The sequence below is a fragment of the Pleurodeles waltl genome, chromosome 2_2 (genome assembly GCF_031143425.1).
Source record: "Pleurodeles waltl isolate 20211129_DDA chromosome 2_2, aPleWal1.hap1.20221129, whole genome shotgun sequence".
In the NCBI taxonomy this organism is placed as follows: Eukaryota; Metazoa; Chordata; class Amphibia; order Caudata; family Salamandridae; genus Pleurodeles; species Pleurodeles waltl.
In genome coordinates this window covers 257,161,244-257,174,569 of record NC_090439.1, presented here as the reverse complement: position 1 = coordinate 257,174,569, position 13,326 = coordinate 257,161,244, and the positions used below count along the sequence as shown (strand labels likewise).

The 13,326-nt window shown below is 43.3% G+C and overlaps 1 protein-coding gene across 1 annotated transcript in view; it reads right to left on the bottom strand.

Moving 5' to 3' along the window:
• ADCY2 (adenylate cyclase 2) overlaps positions 1–13,326 on the bottom strand; it is a 4,811,883-nt gene that overhangs the window by 1,446,749 nt on the left and 3,351,808 nt on the right. The gene's annotated exons all lie outside the window — the stretch shown is intronic.

Below are 13,326 nucleotides of genomic sequence, written 5' to 3'. Positions count from 1 at the left end.
GCGACTTAAGCTGAGGCGAAACAGCCGGAGCAATTAGGGCAGGCTGGTGAGTTGGAAAGGTGGATCTGTCTAATGATTCTCTGGAAAATAGCCAGGAGAGGGGATTATCCTTTAATAACGCTGAAGGAGGTTGTGATGGGATGCTGATATACCAATTATTTCAGGTCAGCAGGAACAGTACTAAGAGTGGAGTCTGTACCGTTGAGTTAATCCAGGAAGCGTCTTGTCAAGGTGTGGTCCAGGTACTGAGTTTCCACCTAAAAGAAAAGTTGGAGTGAACAATGCTCTGTGACTGACAATCTCTAGTAGCATCTGAGATCCACATAATGTGGGAGAGACTCTCTTGCTAGACCAGTGGGGGCAGAGGGAGATGCCTCAGGTTAACTGAGTATGTTAGAAGAGGTGTTAAGAGAGGTTTTTCAATTAAAACAGCACAGTCAAAAATGGTTGATGAATTCAAAAAGCAACTAGATTTGGTGAGTATACAATTAGGAAACAGACTAAATGAGATGAAGAAAGAGATGGAGAAAAGAGTATCTGAATGTGAGGATAATGTGCACACACTTGAAAAAGCCAATGAAAATCGGGAAAAGGAGATATCATGGCTCAAATTCAAGCAAGAGCAAATAAAGAACCATGCATAGTGGTGCGATTTACCAAATTCCAGAATATAAACAGGATACCAATATGTGAATTCCCGTGGTCAAAAATGTAATAAAGGCTTTTGTGATTCCAGATTATAATCAAGACTCAACAATCATGCGGGCTGTCAGAACCCCAACTCAGGCTGCTGAATACGCTGGTGAACTTTTAAGGCCTATAGAATCAAAAATAATGGCCAAGGTGATCAAGGAGAAGTCATTCAGTATGTCAGATAACTTCATGTTTCAAATCTTCTCAGATGTGACAGCCGAATCAGCTCTGAGACAAACAAAGTTTGAGCGCATGATCCCAAGGTTTCAAGCAGCTGGGGTACAAACTTCAATATTACAGCTTTCTAAACTCAAAGTATTGTTTAAGGGTTATTTCAAGCCTTTTGCACTGTTGAAGAATCCTTTATGTTCTTGAAATCAATGAGCTAGAGCAGAAGCTCAGACTGCTGTTTGTGGTTGGTCAGGGGGAGGGGGCATGAAGCAGAGAATATGTGTTTGTCACCTTGACATGTTGCCATCATTTTCAAGGGAAGGTAGAGATGCAAGGAGCCGGAGAGAGAATGGGGTTCCCACTGGGGCATGGGGGAAAGGGGAAGAGGGAGGGGGATGTTGCAGAGCCGCATAAAATGAGATATAGAGCTGTTAAATCAGGGAAGATACACCACTGGGCAAGAAAGCAGTATAGGTCTGCTAACATAGGAAGCCACCTAGGCAATTGACGATATATCTGATGTAATGTTATAAGCAAGTTCCTTGACTAATTGTCTTCAAGTATACGATGCACTTTAGCACTTCTATGCACTTCAAGGTAGCAAAGTGTCTTGGGACTTGGGGGTGTTATTTGCTAATTTTGGGTTTGTTTTATAAACTTATGAAGTCCCACAGCACTCTCTGGCACCTTCTAGCACTTTTAGGCATGCTTAAGGAGTTTTTGAAGGGGAAGGGAAATAGCAATCTGCTTGCAAATCCACTCAAATTACATCGCTGGTTCTCCTGACTTTGTGCCCGCTACGTTTTTCTCTGAGGCAGAAAACCATTTTTAGTGGTCCTTTGCCAAAGAATGTAACCAACCTCATGGAACTGTCTTTAGCCATAACATCCTCCTCATTGGGCTGGAGATTTTCGACCTCCAGAAAATCAACTAAGCCCAAAAGTAGAAATCTTTGCAGTGACTTCATCCAACAACGCTCCATCCTCAGACACCACCTGCAACCTGGCCCCACGTACCTTTAACTTCTCTGATTTTTTTTTTTAATTCTTCCATGTCCGAAGGTAAGCATTAACCAGTTCCAATCCACTTCTTCAGTTCAAACTTCTGTTCTACTGATTACATTTTGCCAATTTGGAGTCAAATAATTTATTGAAAAAAATTCCTCACCAATTTAGAAACATAGAGTACATATGTTTCTAAATTGGTGAGTAATTTTTTTTCTGTTGTATTTTCACTTTCACATTGTTTGTGTGCTGAATTAAATACTTTTCACATTGCCTCTGAGTTAATCCTGACACCTTTTCTGCCAAAGTTACCAGAGGTATAAACACTGATTACTTTAGTGACTTTTGTGGTTCACCTTGACAAGGGATGTGTTTAGCTGCCTATGTGGAGATTCCACCCCTTAAACTAATAATCCAGTTTGTTACACACAGGGTCCTAGAGTTCAATGTGTGCCCATTATGGCTTCCTATAAGCCACGAGAACACAGTGGAGGAAATTAGCCTCATTGATGTACTTGTGGGGAATCATTATTGATTCAGTGAGAATCTCAACCTCTCTTGTTGGTGCTTTTTCATTTTGGAGTGCATATGTACAGGAATTGGGATTATACTTTGCTATATTTAACTAACACTGGCTCCTGCAGGTTGCCTTAGACAAATCTGGTGGTCTGCTACATTACTGGTACACCTATGTCCCATATGCCTAGTGGGGTGAGATGTAGACGTACACATGGGCTTAGGGAATGCAGACTTTAATGTTCAAAAAAAATATATTTAAATAGTGTCATACATATTGCTTTTTTAATAAACATATTTGTTCATATTTCTTTCCAATAAAGTAAAACAATGTGGTCCAGATTTCAGATGGCCTAGCGCCCTATAATTACACATTAGTTTCATTTTTTACGCTAATGTAGCGTTAGATGGCGAAAAACGCTGCACCAGATTTAAAAAGTGGCACAAAGCTTGTTTTGTGTAACGTTGTAATCCCTTGCGCCACTTTACACCTGCGCCGGGTATAATGTATACAAGGGGGCGTTCCCCCGTTAGGGGAGCCCAAAAAATGTTGCAAAGAAATCAAATTCTTTCTGCCATTTTTAATGCCTGCTCACAGCAGGCGTTAAAAGGAGGTTCCCTTTGGTTTCAATGGGTCTCTGGGTGCTTTGCAGGATTAGTATCAAACGTTTTTACGCTACTCCTGCAAAGCGTCAAACTAGAGAAAAAAATTCTGATGCTAGCTCCCTAACTACTGCATATGAAATATGGGGCACACAAGGTGGTGTTAGGGGGGCACTAAGGGGTGCAAGAAAAGTGGTGCTGCACTGGATAGGACAGTGTTGAAGGATCGGAAGACAGTGTGGTGCTGGGCAAACATCACTCCTTCCACTTTGGACATAATCATTTGAACTTTAAGCATTGGACATTCTACATACTAATGCAATACAACATGGGGCATCAACCCTGGAAAACTAATTTCCTTTGTTAAAAGTTTGATCCCAAAGGTAGGCCAATGGGGTGGCTCTTTTCATTACTTTTACTTCCAAAGATTCTCCCCTATTAGCAGTGACAGTAGTGGGCTCTTTCTTCTAATGACCTGGGCACTGCAGTGCCTGATGTACAGTAATATTTTTTTTATTACAGATTGGAGAGTTTATTTCAACTTCACATTCCCGACAGGGGCATGTTTAGTATGTGTTTGGTTTGTTGTTAGTTTTTGGTATAGCCCCATTCAGTTAATATTTGCTGGAGCGATGGACAGCAATGGTATAGAGGTGGGGTGGATGGGGGTATGGTCTGGAACATAAATATTCATGAGCACCCACAAAAAGCACAAAAATACTCACTTGGAATGTTAAGGGCCTTAAGTCCCTGAGGGAGTGATGTAACGTGCAATCTTATGGAAAAAAGGGAGTCTTGATAGTCCTACTGCAAGAGACACATCTCACAAATGGGAAGGGGTAAGAGCTTCAAAAAAGGTGATGTGGGCTGGTATACTATACTGCATATATGCCAATTGCCTGTGGGGTACTGATCTGGATATGTTTTGGATTGCCCTTTCAACTCTACACTGAAATAATAGACCCAAAGGGAAGGTGTATAGTGATGGGAAGTAGGCTAAGGAGAAGGATACAACCCTTGAGACCATATGTGCTCCAAAATAAGACAAGCAAACATTCCTGGGTAGAACAGCCTCATACATTTTAACTGTTACGTAATCCTCTAATCATTGACAGTGATTTTCATTACACAAAAGACGTACTAATGGACAGGTCCCACCCTCTCCTGCCCACCTTGATTGCATATTGGCTGGCTAAAAATGTTCGTAGTTGGATGCAACACTGGAGGATGTCTGGTGCATGGACAGCATGTAATCCAGATGGGCAGCAATATTCATTTTATTAAGGTGTGCATGATCTCCATGTTCACCTAGTCAAATTTCTGTGTGACAGACCGATACAGGTGAAGGTTGCACCTGTGGAATATTTTGCTAAAACGCATTCGGCACATACATCACCTTTGCTGACTATAAAACAGGGACAGTCCAAGCACACTTATTTCGAATTGGAGGCTCAATGAGAAGGCACGAGAAGACTTTTGTTTATAGATTTGCTAAAAAATATAATCACTGTTAGACCTGACAACTTTAGGGTACTCTTACCCACGAATTGTTGCTTTTTATCTCCAGTTTTGCTATATATTTTTGATGGCCATAGGACTGCTGACCAGTGCTGGTGAAAGTGCATGTGCTTTTCCCCTAAACATGGTAACGTTGGTGTATCCACATTTGGCATATATAATTTACTTGTGAGTCTCATGTAAATTGGTTTATCATAGAAAACCTCTTGCCAAGCTTTAAACCTCCCTTTTATTACATATAAGTCACTCCTAAGATAGGTCCTAGGTAGCCCATATGGTAAGGTGCCATGTAAGTAAAAGTCCGGACACGTACATTTAAGTTGTAAATGCCCTGGTGGTCAAAAGCCCCCTAAAGTTGATTTCATTACTGTGAGGCCGGCTCGTCTTTTACGCCAGCACAGGGAATTCAATAATATACCTTTAAGCTGTAATTCCTGGTCAGAAAGGAGTAGCTTGGTTACTTTTCAAATCACTGGGATGGCAATAATAAATCCCCTTTACTGGTAAAGTCAGATTTACTGCTCTGTGTGCCTTGCATCCTGTCTCTAATACACTTCTGGGCTAGGTGACAGTTACACTTTGTGCATTCTCTCTAGACAGCCAAAAACACAGGATGGGTGGGTGTGACAAAGGACTCATCTGCATTCATCAGCTTTCTGATAGGCTTTCATTGGCCGGAAGGGTAGAGGGAAGATAGCATATACTTGAATTAGGATATGCCTGTCCCCACAAAAAGGGCTGATTTCCCCAGTCAGTGTAGTCAGGACTAAGAAGAAATGATTTCTGTGCACTTCAAGTCACTTTGAAATCACTCCCACTGCAAAGGCACATTTGGGTTTAAGTCCTTGGTCTCTGACTCTGCCAAATCAGATACTTCTGGTTCTCGAACTGAATCTCTGTTAGAAGGGCTGCTGTGCTTCTTGAAGGACTCAACTGGACTGCTTTTCTGGAAGGACTACCTTTCTGCTTGTTGTCCTGCTGCCTGTCTCTCCCCTACCTTTGCTGGAAGGATGTTGTCTTTCTCCCCCAAGTGATCTTCATGGGCTTGCAGACTTGCCCCCTGTTCTTGAAGCTTCAGGCCCATCAAAGACTTCATTGTCCTACCCTTGCCATGGGACTCTGCAACCCAAGAGTCTAGTATCAAGCAGAGCATGCCTGAACACCAACTGGCCTGCTTACTGATCGAGTGTTCTACTTGCTCAGAATCAGAACTGTACATTTTTAAATTGTGACCAGGAACAGAGGGTGCTAGTACACCAGCAGTATTGTGGTATTGGCAGGTGCTCTTCTCGCAACCCGACCCAGCCAAGCTGATTGGACTCTCGCTTTAACCCTTCTTGGCTGTGTGCAGCAATGACCATCAAAGCTGTTGCAGCTCCTTTTAGCGTTGCTCACTAGCAATGTGTTGCCCAGGAAACCAGGGGTGTGCTCGAGGCACAGGGCTCGTCAGCCCCTCTCCGCCCCATGGCAAGTGATGTGTGTTCTATGATGGGTTTCCCTTGTTGGGAAAGATGTGATGATGCAGGTCCTGCGCCTGAGGCTGCTTACACCTCTGCAAAGGTACTCTGACTGAGTCACTGTGTGGCAGCCTCTTAGAGGACCCTAGCTTGGATCTTTGTTGCTGTCACATGGGTCAGTGAGACTGTCCACATTCCTTTCAATGTGAAGAGCATGTTGAGCGCTATTTTTATCTGCTATCTCTGAAAGTTACATTTTATAACATAGTACTTGCATATTTATCATCTTGGCCTAAATGTGTTTATAATATAACCACCTATTTAAACTGGTGTGGAGTCTTTTTATGGTATTTTCACTGAGTTACTGTGTGTTCACTTTACACATTGCCTCTTTTAAGGCCTGTTTTGTGCCAAGTGACCAGAGGGTGAGCAGAAGCTAATTTAGGTTTGAGTTCCTGATACCCTGACCAAGACTGTGGACCCTACTTGGATGTGGTGCATGCCTCTGCTAACTAGAGACCCAGTTTCTAACAATCACCAACTACATCCCTGAAAATGAGGGATTAACCTCTTCAATAATGATGGAATGGATTCAAAATTGTGATCAGCAGGCATTGTCCGGCGACCACAGCTGGAGTTACCATGCAACTCGATGATGACATTCAAAGTAAACAGAAATTATTGAATACACTAGAATGAGCAGTGCTAAATGATCTAAGTGCTGAACAGAAGTTAAACATAGAAAAGGAGAGCTTGTTGACTATGATTGATCATCTGAAGGGCTATGACTACAAAAAGTATCTACATAAAGTGGACAATGAAAGGGACAAAGCAGGGAGGCTATTAGCATGGCTTTTAGCATGGATAGTAAACCCAGAAGAGGCTCCCCTACATTAAATATTTGAGCTCACAATAGTGACCAAGTCTACACCCACAGAGAAATTAATGGGATGTTTAGGGCTTACAATGAAAACCTATGGTCCTGATTTAGACCTTGGTGGTCGTACTACCAAGCCATGTCTGAGGCGGACCCGAGAACACTGCCAAGTCGATGGTCTTTTGTCTGCTGTAGATGCAGTAGATGCTACAGACCTGCGGGCGGGGTACTTGGGGTGGCACACTGACAGAGGGAGGACATTGTGGGACACAGTGAACAGCAGACAATGGCAGTGGTTAAGGAAAAGCGGTAAGTCATACACACAATCTATCTTTGCCACATGTGTCCCACTGAGTCCCCCTGCATCACACACAACACAGCACACCACACACACACCCATATACATTGTCTTTTTACTGCAACACAATATGGACATGTCGCAAACACACATTGGCAAACATCCATGACACAACATACACACAGCACTAACAATGCACAGGGCACATGACACAACCACAACAAATAACAAAACTACACACTCATCTACACAAACACACACACACACACAAGCACAACTACACACACTGGGACAATCACTGCCACCCAACAACACTCACCTTTATGTTGCACACAGCACCACAACACAACATATACAACAACATCAATTCCACATGCAAGTGGCACATGTCTTGGCATAACCACATCACCCTTTTCAACCTCACCCAGCCAATCACAAACACACACATACACATATGGACTCTTTATGCCCTTCACACCAGTCACTATTAAGTACTTATGACTGAGCATCTACTGAACCTCAGATCAATTGCTGTAGGGCAATGTCATGGTGGCTCTGTCCATTCTGAGACAATTCAACAAAGTCAGGCAAAAACTGCCTCTGTCAGTCATGGGGAACATTGCCCTCTTCAAAATGGTTCGCTTACCCTGGTTCTTATACTTTATGACTTTGCCAACATAGACAACAAGGGGTGTATTCTGGGAGACTGACTTCTTGCTATTGGACCTGATATGAGGATCAAATAGGCAAAGGACTGCATTGCCCAAATTCTGACTCCCAATTGACAAGGGAGACCTTTGAGTGGACTATCTGGCTGCACAATTGGAATGGGCGGACAGGTGGCGAGCCAATTGCTGGGGTGCTTCAGTGGACTGACCTCTGGATGCACCACACCAAAATCCTGCACCAAATTGCTCCTGCATTTGTCCAGAAAAATTCATATTCAGAGGGAGGGGATCTTAGCAGTGAGACCTGTGTATGTATAGACGAGGGTCCTACAAATGACAAGCACATGTTACCATATATACCAGACATCTCTCCAACAGCACTACTGGTTCTTCCTCATGCACGGAACTGGAGTGGTCTGCACGATTGGGTAGCAAAAGGGCTGTTCACACTGAGTGGGCTATTTGATGATGGTGTGCTCAAGGAGTTTCAAGAACTCACTGGAGAGTATAGCATTGCCCCAAGATATTTACTGCTGCATGGCTTCACTACCCATGTGGTGACACTTCTTGAAAACCTGATACAGCAATGTTTTAGCTCCATTTACATGTTAGGTGACAAGCTCAGAGCAATTTCCCTGCTTGATAAAGCACTGATTGTGCAGTCTAAGTGTGATCTATAGAGGCAGCATGAACACTCGTCTCAGGATATGGTTATGCCCCTGACTGACGAGCAGCAAATTTTAACTCTACAAAACACCTCCAAAGCTTCCAGGAACTCCAGATTAAGGTATGTCAATACTACTGTCTAGGCAGAGACTGCATTACAATTATAAGAATACATCTAATCCTTTAAAATGAACATGCAGGGTGTCAGAGATTTCAACTCAATGGGTCAGATTTCTACCATTTGTTATAGATTTGTCCCTCACTGAGGGAACACTGGGATGAAGTGGTACAAATCATTAAAACTGTCATGGACAGGAGTCTCTTTGTATCCTCAAGGTCTTGCCTGCTAAGACTCTATCCAAGAAGAAGGACAACTGGTGTCACATCAAGGTTCGCAGGCCTAGTGCTAATTAAGGCAGATGACAAATGACAGTGAGCTGTAAAAAGCCTGTGGGTCTTAGTTATGAAGCGGGGTAAAGAGTCGAGCAGGTGGGCGGATTGTGAGGATGCGTACTGAAGAAGGAGGTGGGATGTGTCTTGAGGAAGCAGGAAGTGGGTGTGTTCATGGGTATTGATATGGCAAGCTTACCTGACCCTTGATCCCGTGGCTGAATTCTGCCTCTCCTGGGAAAAATATGGGGAAACTTGTACCCATGCTCCCAGATAAGTGCCTTGTCATACATTAGATGGAAACCAGTGGAGACTGAAACAAGGCTTAGAGGATTCACATTCATGTATATTTATCATTAATAAACATTTGAACTCTTTTACTCTCTCTCCAGGAATGTATTTATTATAGTTTAGGTTGCGTTTGATGGTTATTTATATAAGATGGAGAGTTCAACATATGATTGTGCAATCGGCGTTTTGCTGCTCATGAAGGGACAACATACCAAAAAGTGGACAACATTTTACTGTCATGTTGTTGTTAATGCTGCAATTTTCAAACTATACCAGAAAATGGCAGTATGATGCTATGATATTGTATGGCCATTGTTGAAGATTTCAGATGTTAAAAAAGACTATAACATGTTTTACAAGTCACTTCTCCTAATGTCAAGCAGTTTCATGACCCATAATGATGCTTTCCACTCGCAGAATGATGGGAGGGAGCCCTGAAGTTCCCATATCTCTTAGAAATGTATAGACCTTAGGCCAAATGGATGCCCCCTCAAGGGTGAGGACACCCTGCACTGCAGAGGCTGTAGGAGCTGCAGTGGCCTGCATTTATGTCCCTAATGTAGAGATGATTTAAGGCATGGGCAAAGTGGGCAATCAGTTGCCTAGTACCAGCACCTTCCTGGGGGGGATCCTCTGGTAAAGTGAGTGGGACATTAAAAATTCCTGCCATGATAATCCTGCTCAGAAAACCAGATTATATTTCTAATTAAGCAGCTGAACATGCTTAACAAACACTTCAGGCCAGATTTACTATAGGATGGCATCAGAACACTGACAGGCAAAGTCTTGAAAGCCTGCATAAAACTCTTGTAACAGTATGTAATTTCCACAGCAAAAGGTATTTTGCACTGAAAAGGAGCCCTCTTTCTTGCGAAATGAAGGTTTGTGCTGATTTGCACCACTTTGTGTGAAAGGGGTATCACTTGGGTTAAGCTTGGGTGGATTAGCACAAGCATCATGGATTTTGATACAAAGCCTGATCTACTACAATACCTAGACCTGTCTTTGTATAAAAAAATAATACCTAATTTATACTGGGACAAACATGGAAAAGTGTGTTAATTTCTGCAAACCCATTGCAAGGGCTCTTTACTGTACAGCATACATACACATGTACGAAATGTTTAAGAATGTGTCTAGGGTTTAGATTTTGTACTAGAAACGTATGCTTCCAGTGCAAAATCCTATGCTAGATAGCACACACACACTGCTGCATCATGGAGTATAAATTGTGTGTGGCACTAGGCAGAGTATTGGTGCGCCAGTGGTGGGTTTAATGAGCAGCACTAAGCCATTTTTAATAAATGTGGTGCTGTATTGCTCTCTCCCCCTTACAAAGTGCAGTGCAGCAGCTTTGGTTACTGCACTGCATTGCAAAAAAATAACAAATCTGCCACCCAGGGTGTATGCTTGGCCTGCTCACACTTGACACTCACTCTCAGGCAGCTGGTGGCAAATGAATCATATTTTTGTGCCATTTATCTCCTTTCTTCTCCTCGCCTCATCTACCTACACCCTCTCTCTTAGCCTGTCTCTCTATCTATAATTCCCTGTAGGAAAGTGCCATTTCTGTATGGTCAACCCCACACTTTTCTCTCCAGTGATGATGGCTGTGACTCTGAAAGTGCACAGGTGCCTACTAACCAGATCCCAGTGCCGGTGCTCTCTCCCTCAAATATGATACATGTAAATTTTTAACCCCAGTTGTCAAAGACTTTAACCCCCTTACAAGTCATTAGTAAATGGTGCCAGTGGTACCCAGGGCATGGGAAATAAATGAGTCACAAGGGACTGAAGCACTGATTGTTCCATCCTGAGTGACCCAAGTAAATAGATGCCATCAGTCCTACTATCACAGACTGCAGGAGCAGTGCAAACTTCCAAAACTCTACTTTGCCCTTAACAAGTGTGGCAAGGTCATAGCACTCCCTTAATATATATCAGTCACCCATAAGGTAGGCCTCCTGAATTCAGGAGGCAGGTGCATTATATTAAATGTGTGGACATATAAGTGCAAACCTATTATGTCCTTATAGTAGGCTCTTTAAGGGCTACTATAAATGTTCAGGGGCCATAGGATGAAATGTGCTGGTATTTGGGCATCCGGCATTGCCAACTCTATTATGTCCCCACTGAAAAGTTTCACATTTGGTATCAGACAACTTGTCTTATCCAACCTGACTTGTTCCCCAAGTCAGAATTTATGTAACATGCACCCAGGTGGTTACTTTAAACATTTCCATGTGGCCACGATAGCCTTTCCTGTGCCCTAGCTCACTGCCTGCAGCTGCCACCACCAAGACAGGAATATATCCCCCAGCCAAGAGGTGTGAACACTCCAAGGAGTCATAAAGAAAGGCTTTTCTGGCTGGGAGGTGTCACCTCCCTCCCTAGCAGGATGGCTAGTGTAGAGACACATCAACATGATGTGCTTAAAAGCCCACACCGCCTCTGATATGTAAGTAGGCTAATCCTCAGAGCAGGACATTTGCACCTAGGCAAGTGGGAACATTAGGTAGTAAGGAGGGGTACATCCCTAGAAGACTAGCCACACCAGTAAAGTGGGCTACATGGTCTGTACAGCCAAAGAAGGGTTTTGTCATGTTTAAATGTGGCAGAATCGAGGCATCGGGGAAGAAATGCTGCTACATTTCATATGAAGTGTCTTCCCTGAGGTGCTGATTAGCATCTGGGGCTTGTTGCCCATTGGCTACAAGCACCCACACCTCTCGCCTTGCACCAAAGGACAAAGAAGAGACCCAAGTCTGTGACCTCAGGACTAGCCAAGAGGAAAAGGTAGCAGAAACTGCACCTGTTGCTACTACCCTCCAACTGCACAACTGCAACTTGTCCAGGACCAGAGACTGGCGACTAGGAAAAGAGGAGCACTTCTGCAGCCAAAATTAGCACCAGAACTCTCGTGGACTAGTGGTACTAGTCCCCTGCAGCTTCAGGCAAAAACTCACTTCTGGGTTCAAAGAATCACTGGCCATAGGGCCCGCTGTAGGATCGCTCAAAAGTAATGGTCTAGTGCATTGAGGGAAACATAGCCCTAACTTCCAGTAAGTTTCAGGCAACTACTGTTTTCCCTCGGACGCCAGGATACCAAAGTAACTACAAGCTGACTTTGCGAATGCCAAGGCTTGTTGGTGGCCCGTTGGGCTACCAATAAGTTTGTTTGATGATGCACCTTGAGGGAACCCTGCAACATCTTCAACCAGATGCCCCAGTGGCCCCGTTGTTGAGATTCTGCACACCTTTACTTGCCAGCACTGTCCAAACAGCAAAACCAGGAACTGTGGCTCCCACATTCAGCACCAAGGATAGCCAGGACAACTCTGCACCCAGGCCCTTTTGAGCCGGGTAAAATTCTACTGACTGTTGGAACTTGGTCCAGGGACTCTCACCACCTTTACCCTCAGTGGGTTCAACCGAACTCGACCAGCAAGTGACCGATTGTCACTAGTACATTTCCCTGGTGACTGCAGTGTTGAAGTTTTGCCAGCGTGAAATGCAATAACTTATTTTTCCTTTGAAAATCCATAACTCTGGTTATATTCATCCAATTGTTTTTGTTTGTTTGGTGTCTAAAATGATATAAGCATCTGCTTTATTTTTATAAATTGGTGTGAGATTTTCTGTGAGTCTCTTCAATTACTTATCGTTTATGTTGGTACTCTGAAATGCTTAAGACATGTTCATTTAATGAAGCCTGACCGCTCTGTGCCACACTACCAGAAATTCAAATTTCCTATTGGAGGTTACGTGAAGGTGTAGCCTAACCTGCCTCACTGCATAATGCCCCACTTTTCTGCACTCTCTATCTGTCTTCATGCTCCATGTCTGAATTCTATCTACCTCACCTTGGTGATGTTACCTATCTCTCAATTTACTGAATATATCTCACTCAGTTTAATTTCTCTCTACCTATCTATTACTTTGCTACCTGCCCTTCCTCTTGTTCTGCCTCTATTCACGTTCTTTCACTTTTCTAAATATCCTATTCTTTTGTTGCAATCTCTGTTTCTTTATCTCTAACCCTTTTCATCTATCATCAACTCCTGTCTCTCTCTCTCTCCGTCTCCTATTCTCTCACACAAACATATCTCTCTTCAGACCTCATCCTCCATTTCAACTCAACCCCTCTACCTCAGCTATCTCTCTCAACATTTTT